Genomic DNA, 13,574 nt, shown 5'->3' with positions numbered 1-13,574 from the left:
CCAGAGACACCACTGAGGACTGGGCCTCATTGTGCCAGGTGTCGTACAAACATAGAGTAAAAGTCAGTCCCTACCACAAACATCATAAAATCTTGTAAGCAGCTTTGCATAGATATGCACCCGCTAAGCAAAGTCAGTGGTGCTTTGTGTGGGGGTGCAGAACTGAGCATGATTAAAGAGAAAATTCAACAAGTAGGTTTAACAAACAATAGGAGGGGGAAAAAAAAGAGAGAAAGGACTAGTGCAATGAGAAGATCATGTAATTGAGTTCAGTTGTGGAGGGGGACTTAAAGTTAAGCATGTGAATAAGTGTTTGCAGGGTTGGAGCCCATGTGGTCCCAGTTCAGTTAGAATCATAGAGTATCAGGGTTGGAAGGGACCTCAGGAGGTCATCTAGTCCAACCCCCTGCTCAAAGCAGGACCAATCTCCAATTTTTGCCCCAGATCTCTAAGTGGCCCCCTCAAGGATTGAACTCACAACCCTGGGTTTAGCAGGCCAAAGCTCAAACCACTGAGCTTAAAAAGATGTAATTGCTTGTGTAACCCTTCTGCTTGTCAGAGTTGGCAGCAACCAGGGCTGGGTTCAGTATCTAGGGGTTCCATTCCAATAACACAATGCAAAACCGGCTTGAGCCCCCGCCCAGTGACCTGGGACAAATATATACCACCCCCGCTGGGTGCCTCCAAGAGGCAATACTTCCCCTCTCGTAAGCACAGAGTCTGAGTGTAGCAAAAAGCATTTTAATAGAGAAACAATGTGGCATTATGTTGGGGAACCACCACCAACAGGATTCATAACACAACCCATGAGCAAAAAACCCACCCCAAACAAATTGGGGCATGTCCTTTCCCTTTGGTTCTTGAGTCCAGCAAACCAAAGTCCCAAAAGTCCAACAACCCAAAAGTCTCTGTCCCTGGTCAGGGCAGCCCCAGAGTTCAAAAGTTCATCTGTAGAGTTTTACCTCCCAACCTGGGTGGAGATTGGGGTGGGGGGGAGTTTAAGGAGCACCTTATGTGGTCCAAAGCTGATGGCCCTACCTCTCCATGGGGCTCCGCTCTGCCAGCCGCCCCATGGGCTGCTCTAGGCATCCGACAAAACTGCTCTGCTCCACCAGCCGCTCCGCTCACCGTCCCGCAAACTGCTCCGCCATATATCTTCAGGCTCCCCCACTACTTAACACAACGCTCAGCGATTTCAGCTCTTAGTCAGTTCAGCTCTTTTGTGATTTCAGCTCGTAGTAGGGGAGCCTCAGGGCTGGTGCACCATTAGCCCAAAGTGAATTCAGCTCAGCAGCCTGTCACTAGACTCCTAATGGAATCAAAATTAGCTCTGATATTTCACAGTGGAGAGAGAGGGCAGTGCAATTAGCATGCAAGTATTAATACCTGCCCCCAGCCTCTCTCAATTTACAGAGTTTTGGAACCCATGTCCCTTGCCTAGCAAGTGCTACTTAGTTGATGGCGAGTCCCTCCATCATAACAAAAGGCCAAGTACAGTTCCACTGTCCTTGATTCCCATAATCAGGGTAATAACAATTTATTCTTCCTGCCCCAATAACAGAGACACTGGGGATCCCACAGCAGCCAAAGTGACCATTTGGGCAGCTATAACCTCATTCTAGGCGGGGTGGGTGTGCAAATGAGATCAGCCCCTGAAGTTCTTTTCCACAAGTTGCCACACCTCACCACCAGATGTCAGGGTGGAGTTCATCCTGACTCTGCTTACACTTGTAATCTCTGCCTATGCTGTTTTTTCACTGTTTTAAATTACTGTTTTTATTACCTCTGCAACAACATGGTTTCACTGCAGGAGGGGGCCAACACTGGCATTCATTTCAGGGAATCTGCAACCCTAGAGCTCCTCTCATCAAGCGTGGAAGCCATTATCTTCCCTTCACAACAGGCATTCATTCCCCTTTCACAAAAAGAAAAAGAGTACTTGTGGCACCTTAGAGACTAACCAATTTATTTGAGCATAGGCTTTCGTGAGCTACAGCTCACTTCATTGGATACATGAAGTGAGCTGTAGCTCACGAAAGCTTATGCTCAAATAAATTGGTTAGTCTCTAAGGTGCCACAAGTACTCCTTTTCTTTTTGTGAATACAGACTAACACAGCTGTTACTCTGAAACCTCTCATTCCCCTTTCAGTAAACAGATAACACAGACCCAGAGTAAACCAAAGCTTATGTGGCCATAGAACCACTAAAAAAAACCTAGTATTGTGACACTTTAATAATTATGTTTAAGTAATTTACATGTCAGTGCCAAGGTGTCAGTAAATAAAATAATGTAAATTGTTGCGAATGTGGCCAGAATTCTGATTTCCCTTTTATCTTGCTATAGTTAGTTTTTACTGTGCATGGCACTTTCCTGGCTTACTAAATATTCTTTGATTCAAGATATTAAAACTTAAACAACAGAACATTCCTTGGTGCTGTGTTAATTGGCGATTGAAGCAGATTTGGGCTTAGATGAAAACACTCCTGTTTTGTTTTGTTTTGTTTTTTAAGTAGTATTGTATCTGAATATAAATTGGAAACTAGCAATGGCTGGGTAGATCCCAATTCTACATGCAGATCTCCTTCATAGGTCAGGCTGCCATCTGACCCGCTCCTGTTCCTCCACTGCTGTCTGTTATTAGGTAAAGCAGGATTTCTTTTTTGCTTTTGAAATAAAGTTTTTCCTCTAGGTGACATCTTAGTGGTATTCTGCTGGGATGGGCTTTAGGCAGAATTGTTAGAAACCTAGATTGGAGGGATTATTTTTCCCAGAAAAAATAAATTCAGTGGGACTTTTTCAATCTGTGATGGTATTTATACAAACACATATTTGAAAGTATTTTGATATTAGAAGCATTAGGCTCTCTTGTCAATCTAGTAAAATCTTAACTATTCTAAAAGTTAAAGGTGAAGTGATCAGAACATCAGGGTTCTTGTTATGCCTATTAGGAAACTTAGAGAACTGTCTGGAAGCCTAGAGGGGAAACTGGGTGAGTAGCTAGTGATAGGGATGTGATCTTAGGACGGAAGAACCCAATGCACAGCTACAGACTAGGGACTGAATGGCTAGGCAGCAGTTCTGCGGAAAAGGACCTAGGGGTGACAGTGGACGAGAAGCTGGATATGAGTCAGCAGTGTGCCCTTGTTGCCAAGAAGGCCAATGGCATTTTGGGATGTATAAGTAGGGGCATAGCGAGCAGATCGAGGGACGTGATCGTTCCCCTCTATTCGACATTGGTGAGGCCTCATCTGGAGTACTGTGTCCAGTTTTGGGCCCCACACTTCAAGAAGGATGTGGATAAATTGGAGAGAGTCCAGCGAAGGGCAACAAAAATGATTAGGGGTCTGGAACACATGAGTTATGAGGAGAGGCTGAGGGAGCTGGGATTGTTTAGTCTGCAGAAGAGAAGAATGAGGGGGGATTTGATAGCTGCTTTCAACTACCTGAAAGGGGGTTCCAAAGAGGATGGCTCTAGACTGTTCTCAATGGTAGCAGATGACAGAACGAGGAGTAATGGTCTCAAGTTGCAGTGGGGGAGGTTTAGATTGGATATTAGGAAAAACGTTTTCACTAAGAGGGTGGTGAAACACTGGAATGCGTTACCTAGGGAGGTGGTAGAATCTCCTTCCTTAGAGGTTTTTAAGGTCAGGCTTGACAAAGCCCTGGCTGGGATGATTTAACTGGGAATTGGTCCTGCTTCGAGCAGGCGGTTGGACTAGATGACCTTCTGGGGTCCCTTCCAACCCTGATATTCTATGATTCTATGATTACTGAGTGGAATGAATTGTCAGTGGAGTTTGAAGAGAGAGGAGCAGGTGAAGTTGTGTACTGTAAGTAGTGGCTTCATTTGATTTAATCTAGAAACTTCTGGAATTTGTGCAGGACATCAGATCACCAACTGTTGACTGTAAATTCAGCTCCCTCGTACAACATTTCTGTTGTAAGTAATTTATAATAGTAAGAGTGAAAAAGCACCAGGTTTGTGGGACATGGAGTAAATGTAGATTTTTGAGAGGCATGCTTGCTCAATCTCTTTTATTCACCAGGAGCTAAATATTCTTAGAATCCCCTGGAGGGAAAGTGCATGAGATAAAATACAATAGGGATTTGTATCAAGCTTCTCTTCACTATCTCCAACAGCTCTTTGAGTGCAGTAGATAATTTTAAGAATATTTTTGGTTGCCACTCAGATACAAATTTGCAATATATAGTATAGGTATGGCAGTTTAATCTATTCTGCTTAATGTGAAAGTCAGCAGAAAGTAAATTAAATTAGCTATGCAAAATTGAATTTGCAAACCAAACATTTTGGGGCAATAACTAAAGACAGCATTATATTTTCACCTGATTGTTACGGACTTAAATCATTTTATGGGGCAGAACCTAATATACACTGCAACTTCTTAACAGTGTGGTAAATAATGCCTCCCAAGTGTATTAAAAACAAGAAAGCTGTTTAAAAAATACATCTTTAAATTGGAAAAGAGGCTTAGTCCAACAAGGCATCAAAACAGACAAGCCTTTCTCCTGACACATGTCACTTAGGCTCTTGTCGATGTACTGAAATAGGAACACAGGAGTTATTGCCATACTTGATCAGACCAGTGATCCATCTCGTCCTGTCTCCTACGATACCTAGTAATAGCTGATTCAGAGGAAGGTGTAAGAAACGCTTCAGCAGGCAGTTATGGAATAACCTACCCGTACAGAAAGTTTCTTTCTAACCTCCTATTAATTAGTGATTGGCTTATGTTCTGAAGCATGAGGATTTGTAGCCCTTCTAAAACTCTTGGCTATATTTTTAATTCTTACTATTATAATTATTAATTATACTTACTTACTTATTAAACTACTTACTATAGTTTTCTGAAAATTCTGCTGTTGGGCTCTTTTCACCCTGATTTAGGAGAGTGAAAGAAGATAGATATCCTGCTGAAACACTGCACTGACCCTGCTCTCAGCACGCTCAGAGAAATGAAACAAGGGTCATTCACAAGAAGCCTATGTAACTTCTCTGTATTTCTCCCCACATCACTACACTAATCCCCAAACACCGCACAGAACAAGAACCTGTCCAATACCTACCTAACAGCACTGACCCAACCTCAGCTCAGCACTCACATTAAGGAGTAACTAGATCCCATATGTCTCCTCTCCATGTCCTAAATAGATTATGCTTACATTCTTCAACTCAGTTTCTCTAGATTAACTTGACATTTTCCTTTTTCATTTCCTAACGGGCTGGAGCCAAGAATCATTCAGCAGGATCTCCATTGGTAGAAATACAGCACAGGCTGAATGTATTTTAAACTCATCAGGAGTTAAATCACTGTTAATAGAACAGTACTATATATCTTTTGTAAAACAATGTGTTGTTAAATCTAATAGGGTTCCATTCACATATTGGCAAAGGGCAAATGCCCCTTTTGGCCAGCCCTTAATCCACTGGTATATACGACATAGATAAAGATGGACCAATATAAGATAGCTCTTTCAAAATGAGACAAACTTGCCAGGTTTGTCTTACTTTCATTGGACTGTCCTTTTTTTCTATTCCAGCATGAGATTTAGAACAGGATTATTTTTTAGAATTCTTTTTATGTCAAGAAGGTCAAGAATGGTGGAATTAAGAAAACATGTTTTGCAAGCTACTCCATAGGCACTGAGATATTGCTCTACTGGCCATCAGAAAAAAGTCTGAGAGTTGACTCAAACTTCCGGTCTCTGCCACAGTGGATAAAAGCTGTTAAAGATGGTCTCTGAGGGATAGAGAAGCAGCCGCTCTGCTCATTCACTATCCCCTGTTGGATGATCTACCAGCGAGGTGAGCCTGATATATCCCAAGCTTCAGAATTTGAGTTTAGGTTACCTGCCCTTTCTTGAATGAAGGGGAATAAAGAAGAGAAAAGTGTATATATGTTAGGTGGTAGAATGCTACAAAAGAGGAAGAGTCAAGACAAAAATTAGAAGAAAAATGATATCTTTTGTATTTCTCAGCTTGGCAAATATCTTGTGAGAAGTTTGTGTCAGCAGTTGTATAAATGAAGTAAACTAGCCTTAGAAGAGTGCGGGAAGTGCACATTGTATTACATGCCCAGTGCCCCTAGAGGCCAGTCCCAGCATCTCTGGATTCTCACAGGAGGCTGCCGGTACTGTTGGCCATTGCACTGTGTGAAGATGCAGCTGCTTTTACATTAGTGACACTGGCAAATAAGTGATTGATCCACTGCTTATTGACTACAGTAGGTATGAGATCATGCACTAAATGGGGGGAAATTATAATTATGAAAATTCTGTCATACCTCTCTGATGAACCTTGTAACTAATATAATTGAGGGCCCCAGTCGGGGTTAGTGAATGAAGGAGAGCTGCTACTTATGGTCCTACTTTAAGCAACAGAATAAGTGGAAAAAATTAAATACTCAGAAGCATGTTGGGAAGGACAGCGCTTATTTAATACTGAGAATTAAACTTTTCATTTGGCTGTTAGTAGGAAAAATATTTTTGTTTGAAATCTAAATGCAAAGATGCAATTACATAGATTATCCTTCGGCACATTTGGCATCTGGGCAGCCAATGGAGCAAACCTTTCTGGAGTCTTTGGGCAAAGTTAGGGTTTGGTGGTTGAAGAAATAAAGGCTCTAATAATTGCAGTCCTCCAACTCTACTGCTAGTTTTGTTTTTGCAGTGGTGCTTATTGTCACATAAATGCAGATAGTGTGAAAATCTATTATCTTCTCTGAAGTCAGAGGTGGACTCAGTGGTGAAAAGCCAGTGCTTAATTTCTGCCAGATGTTTATAATTTATGACTGGGTTTAAATAATACTTAAAAAGTAATACCCACACAATATCTTATAGGATTTCTCATAGTGCCTAAGAGTTTAACAAATTTAAATTCATTTTGTCCCTAATGAAAACTTTGTTTTGATGAATGGTTTGAAGGCTCAGTTCCTATTATATCTGTATATGATTTAGAAACCTAATTTAATACAAATTTGAACACAGAAAAGTCAGGAAATGGTGGGAAATTTACTGACATTGCATCTACTTTGCATTAAGTGATCCATTTAGCAGCCAAGCAGTAAGCATAATTGCTTTAACCTTAACAATGTCTTTCTGTTCCAGCTTGATTTTTTGGGGGTAAGATAATTTTTAATATAAACAGTCAATGAAAACAGATTGCTCCCCAGTATTTACTGAAGATTCTCTTATACTTTCTCTTCATTTCCCCCATGTCCAATCCTCAAATATCAGTATCGTGGTCACTCTTTCCTGGTAAGAAGGTTTGGCCGCTGTGCTCTCCAGAGCTGGTCAAGAGAGCTGTATGCTAAAGCAAGAAGAGGCCACTAGAGAGCAGCAGTAGTAGATATTCACACAGAAACTGAGTGTGCTGTCCCAACAGTGTTGCAAGCCTCTGTTAGCCTGGGAGGAAGAGACTGAGCTAAGGACATATACCTGGATCCCCTCATGACACAGAAGCATGCTGCCATGAAACTACTGGGTTGGCCATAGGGCAAGCACATATAAGCACTTTCTAAAAATATGATGGGATTCCATATGAAAAAATTATAGTATGAAAATAGATCAAAGACTTACTTTGAACTTTTCAAACAAGCCTGTGGCAATTGTGATAGTGGTTTTGTGCCAGGATATTAAGCTAGTTCATAACTGTAAGGCTAGCTGGATTGTACCTAAACTGTAGAGCACTGACTATTCCTATAAGGAATCAAACCTCAGAATAAAAAGTTAATATATTTTCAGACACTATCTTACATGAGAGAGAGAGCTGTTTAGCTGACATTTTGCAGAAGCTAAAGTGGTGCGATTTTCTCTTGCCTCTTAGATTAAATAAAACAACTCCTTTGAGTAGAGTCTATGGCTTCCCAGTAAAGTGTGGCTGGGGATACAGCCCCAAAACAGATTGATGCTGCTTCCCCTTTATGAACCTTTTGATTTAAGCAAGATAAGGGCCCATTACTCTTAGTGAAAGGTCAGCTGGGAAGATTTGAATGATTTTTTGATCCAAGTAAGTTTCATATTCAATTTTCCTTTTACACCTTTTAATCTGAGCTAAATACTGTGTAAGAAAATGTATCTGAGTCATTTTTTTTTTCACAAGTAAAAGGATAATAAAGGATTGAGAGGCTTGGTAAATTCACAGAAGAGATGCAATGCAAATTTCCCAATACTGCTCTGTAAAGGTGCTCCGTATTTCCCCGGGGGGTGAGAGGAAGTTTCAGTTTTAACAGTGGATTTGTCCTCTGGCCTCGCTGTTGAGACTCCCCTCAAGGATACCAAATAACAGTTATAGTGATAGTATATCACTGTACAGATAAAATACACTAGGAGCTCAAGAGCCTTGTCATGGACCACTCAGCAGATCAGGTAGTAATAACTGAACTGGATTTGAATCAGAGACCTAGAGATGGAAGGTTTGAGAATTTATTTCTTAAGGCACTTTCACAAAAGTTTTTATTTCCAGGACGTTACTGTGCAGTGTCCCACATGCAGACAGACAAAGAAAGACTCTTTGTGCTTCTTAGCTGATTGCCTTTAGACATCTTGCATACTTTGTTTTTAATAATAGATTGACGTTAAGGAAACCACTTATCTAGATAGGGGTGCAGAATTTTAATTATAAAAATATTGTATTTATTTTTCCAATTATCCTGTGTTTCTAGGGGCACATACACTATGACTAAACTGTTTGAACTATGTAACACTATCATGATTCCAATAATACTAGAGAATTCCCCAATGCTAAAGAAATTAAAAGAAGGCCCTCCCTGCTCAACACAACCCTTCAGGAAAAGCCTGAATTAATGGTGTGCTGGCCATTCAGGATGTACATAAGGGTCTCAATCTCTTTCTCTGTTGGGAGAAAACAAATTCCAGAGTCAAGGATCCCTTCCTGAGAATGCCCTGCCCCCAGCTAGGTGGTAGCTCAGGCATTTCACTTTAGGAAGAGCTATTGAAAATACTTAACATTGTCTGAAGGTCTCTGGCTGGACCTGAATCTGCTCTGAAAGGGGGGTAAGGATAAAGAAGCTTGGCAAAATTGAGAAATAGTTGTTAGACTTTTGTAAAACAGCAGATGGTGCTGAAGGCTAGGACAACTTCTGAAGTGAGCTGTAGCTCACGAAAGCTCATGCTCAAATAAATTGGTTAGTCTCTAAGGTGCCACAAGTACTCCTTTTCTTTTTTCTTAACCTAGTTCATATTTGGTCATTAACATGGCTCTCACGTAACTTCAGCACAATTGCTGATACAGCTCCTGATCATTTTAGGAAGCTGGAGTCTATTATTTAATGGGTAAATAATAACTGTGTAAAGCAAAGATCTACAAACATTGCAATGGAAATGAAATCCTTTGTAATCATGTTTATTTTGCAATCTATATTTATTGAACTCTATGCTGTTAAGAATTATAATATGTTCCTACATTTAATGCGTGTTTATAAAGATGTACTAGACGTCTTTATGTACTTTGACGTACTAGAATTAATATGAAGCCTGGAAACTAGAGGGTTTTTTAGAACAAGCTCTTCATTTGTGAACAAGGGAGCCAAGAAACCTTTTAGAATAACTCTTTGACCTTTTTGTAGGTCCTCAGTAAAATACCTGTTCAGTATTTAATATGCCTTAAATGTTTGCATTTTGAATACTGTTGCATGAAGTCTGGAGTTTGTTCTTTGATCCTCCTTCCTGCCAAGTGCTAATTAGCCCTAGAACTGCTTTCCCAGCAAAGCTCAAGACACATGAGCTGGTAACAGTCATGGAAACTCAACTGCCTTCTGTGCTGCTTCTGACAATATTACCAGAATACGTGCAACAACTGGAAAATAACACAGATGGGGGTTTATAATATAGACAATGTATCCAGCTTTCATAGCATGTGATATGTAGCGAATGGTGAACTTCCAAAATTTAGAAGTTTGTTTCAGGCAAGTTTATCCAAACATACCTAGCCCTTGTTACTCTAGAAATGAGGCTAGGAACCTTGTGAAGTCAGGATTTTTTGTTGTGTTTTGCAGTAATTCCTGATTCTGGCTGGGCCAGAAATACCAGAAGAGCCCTTTTTTCTCTTAAGCTTCAGAAAGGATTTAATTTGCATCTGGGCAAAGACTCAGATCAGTTTTTATTTTATCTAAGTTCACCACCCTCCAGTCACATGTTCTTGCTAGTTGCTGTTCTCTTTCCTCTTAATTCTTGCAGGAAGTAAGATCAATCCCTTATGTACTGTATGTAGCAAGGTTTAGTTCACAGTGAGAACATGGTATTATGTCTAGTGCAAAAATGAAAAATAGGATAGTAAATTATTTTAGAAGAGATCATTTAGGTCAGCACTGGAACACAAAGTTATTCAGTTTGCCGGTATGACATGCTTTGCTTACCTGGTCTTTTTTTCTAAAAGATGGGTGGATGTGGGGAGGTTGGGATTAATTAAGATGTAGCTAATGGGGAGGGAACTTTCTTACAAATTACAGCAGAAAAATGGGTCCCAGCTTAGCCTATTTCATAGCGATTGCACATCAGATACTGAGGGTGTTTTGCTCATAAAAACACGTGGGCAGTGTTTTTTACTTGTTATGTCACCAATTCACCTTATTGATGACTTCCTTGTTGAGGAGAACATGGGTGAGTATAAATTAACACCTGGTTGACAGTCACACACGAGTATCTTAGGTAATCAGCAACAAATTCTGAATAAGAGACAGAAAGCAAACAAATTTATGTATAATAGTGGTAGGACTTAAAGTCTTTGTGCTCCATTGATGTTAATTTAATGTGGTTACAATGAAGTACCAAAATGTATTTCTTCCACAAGCTAAGCATTCATGTTGTATTACATAGTTACACACCTATTTATTAACTTCAAATGCTGAGAAGTATATGGTTTATTATCAAGGGTTTTCTGTTTGTGCAGCCTTTCCTGTGAATTTCACAAGATAAACTCAAATAATAATTCATCCAAGATCTTTGTCTCATCTTTGGCGGGGAGGGATAGCTCAGTGGTTTGAGCATTGGCCTGCTAAACCTAGGGTTGTGAGTTCAATCTTTGAGGGGGCCATTTAGGGATCTGGGGCAAAAATTGAGGATTGGTCCTGCTTTGAGTAGGGGGTTAGACTAGATGACCTCCTGAGGTCCTGTCTAACCCTGATATTCTATGATATAAAAATATATAATTATTTAAAGTCATAATTTGTAGGTGCTTGTCAAATGGTTTCTCTATATAATTATTCCATGAATAAAGCATTTTAAAGTTAACTTCAAAGGTCAGATGTTGTTCTTGAGCCCCATGAAACTTACTGTGTTGTATTCTGCAAATCTAACAGCTTCAGCCAGTTTTCTTAACACAGTCACCCATGTTTCATAGGCTATGTCTGTGTGCTTGTAGATTTCTTGCCGATGTGGGACAATGACTGTTTATAGTTGTTTCCTAAGGTTTCTTTTGTGCTCAGACTGCTTTTATTATCCACTTCTATTACATAAAATAGGAATTACCACTAACGATAAACATTTTGCAGCAGTTTCATTTGGAAGTAAATCAGCACATTCTGATTTTTTCATGTTTAATCTTTTAATTTGTACCTAAATCAGAAGTGGCCATAAACTGCTATATTCTTCCCAAAGGCTTCTTCAACCAGCTCTTTAAACCCTTCTTTGAAACACGAGTTACAACCTGCAGAAACATTACCTATGGACAAAATGTATGCCAGGTATGTGTATCATGTGCTCCACTCTCACTGTACAATGGAGCATACGCATCCCTTACATTCTTGGAATCGGAGTCCTTTGAACACTAGCTTAGAGGCATGGGCACCAAGGCTGCCCTCAGAAGACCAAGCAGAAGGCCAAAAAGGGAAGCCGGGGTAGTGGTGCTATCAGTGCTGTGGTAGGAGAGTTCATTGTGGCTGGAATACATGAGACTTGTGCTCTTGAGTCCCTCCGGCTTTTCTGAAAATCCCACCCTGTGTCACAAATCATGACACAAAAGAGCAGGGGTGAGAGTAAGGCTGCTGGCAGCAGCCCGTACAGCTGACTTTAAAGTGCTGCCACTGCAGGGCTTTAAGGACCCTGCTAAAAGCACTGTTGCAGAAGCACTTTAACGTTGTTGCCCCTTTTGCCCTCTCCCCGGGCTGCCGATGGGGGGGGGGGGGTGAGCAAAAGGATCAGCTGCCATGGCACTGGTGATTTAAAAGGGCCCAGGGCTCTGGCTGCTGCTACTGCAGCAGCACCGGAGCCCCAGGCCCTTTAAATCACAGCTGGAGCCCTGGGCAGCATGGGCCAGGCAGTGCAGATGGGCTGGCTGGGGGATGCTGACCCCCCAGCCCCACCCCTTCTGCCAGAGACGCCACCCCTTCCAGGAAGAGGGGCAGGGCTCGGAGCTGGCCCCGTACCGGTAAGAGCTCAATTTTACTTTCACCCCTGCTAAAGAGAGTTGCTTTGACATAAACTGAGAAAGTAAAACATACCACAAGACGCAAAGAGTGGAGAGGGCAGCCAGTTCCACTGGGGCTGGGTGGGTGCTTTGGGCAGGAATCACACCCATATGAACACCTACTGTGTGTGAACCTAACTTGGAGCATCATAGAATCATAGAATCATAGAATATCAGGGTTGGAAGGGACCTCAGGAGGTCATCTAGTCCAACCCCCTGCTCAAAGCAGGACCAATCCCCAATTAAATCATCCCCGCCAGGGCTTTGTCAAGCCTGACCTTAAAAATATCCAACCTAAACCTCCCCCACTGCAACTTGAGACCATTACTCCTTGTCCTGTCCTCTTCTACCACTGAGAATAGTCTAGAACCATCCTCTTTGGAACCACCTCTCAGGTAGTTGAAAGCAGCTATCAAATCCCCCCTCATTCTTCTCTTCCGCAGACTAAACAATCCCAGTTCCCTCAGCCTCTCCTCATAACTCATGTGTTCCAGACCCCTAATCATTTTTGTTGTCATGTGTCTGTATAGTATTTTACATTTATTTACATGCAGTTTGAGTCAGCATCCTTCAGAAATTAACTAGTGTTTTATAATACAAGTACAATGGGCAAAAGGGAAAGGAATTATTTAATACAATATAGAATTATTTAGTACAGCATCTTCTATGGAAATTATATCCTCAGAATGCTTTACAGAGTTAAATACAGTTACAGAGAAAAATAATAAGCAGTAGTGCAAGGAAAGAGGAATGGAGAGATGTGCATGAGAAATGTTTTCAGATGAAATATGAAAATAAGCAGAGGTACACAGGAAAGGCATTTCATACAGCAGCTACTGCAGAAGAGAAGTCTCTTTCACATCCAGTAGCAATAGAAGAGACCTGTGCTAGAGTCATACACAGAGTACTCCTGGGGGAATTCTGCACCAAAAAAATTAAAAATTCTGTGCACAATATTTTAAAATTCTGCATATTTTATTTGTCAAAATAACACAGTATAATCACACCAGTTTCAGTTATTTTTGGTCATTTATTTCAAAATACCTGTCAGCAATACAGACAACAGAAAAGATTCAGGAAGTGTTTTTGACAAATAGATTCCTTACTAGGCATATTAATACAGCACTCTG

This window comes from Lepidochelys kempii, chromosome 16 (assembly GCF_965140265.1).
Source record: "Lepidochelys kempii isolate rLepKem1 chromosome 16, rLepKem1.hap2, whole genome shotgun sequence".
In the NCBI taxonomy this organism is placed as follows: domain Eukaryota; kingdom Metazoa; phylum Chordata; order Testudines; family Cheloniidae; genus Lepidochelys; species Lepidochelys kempii.
This window is presented reverse-complemented; position numbering follows the sequence as displayed.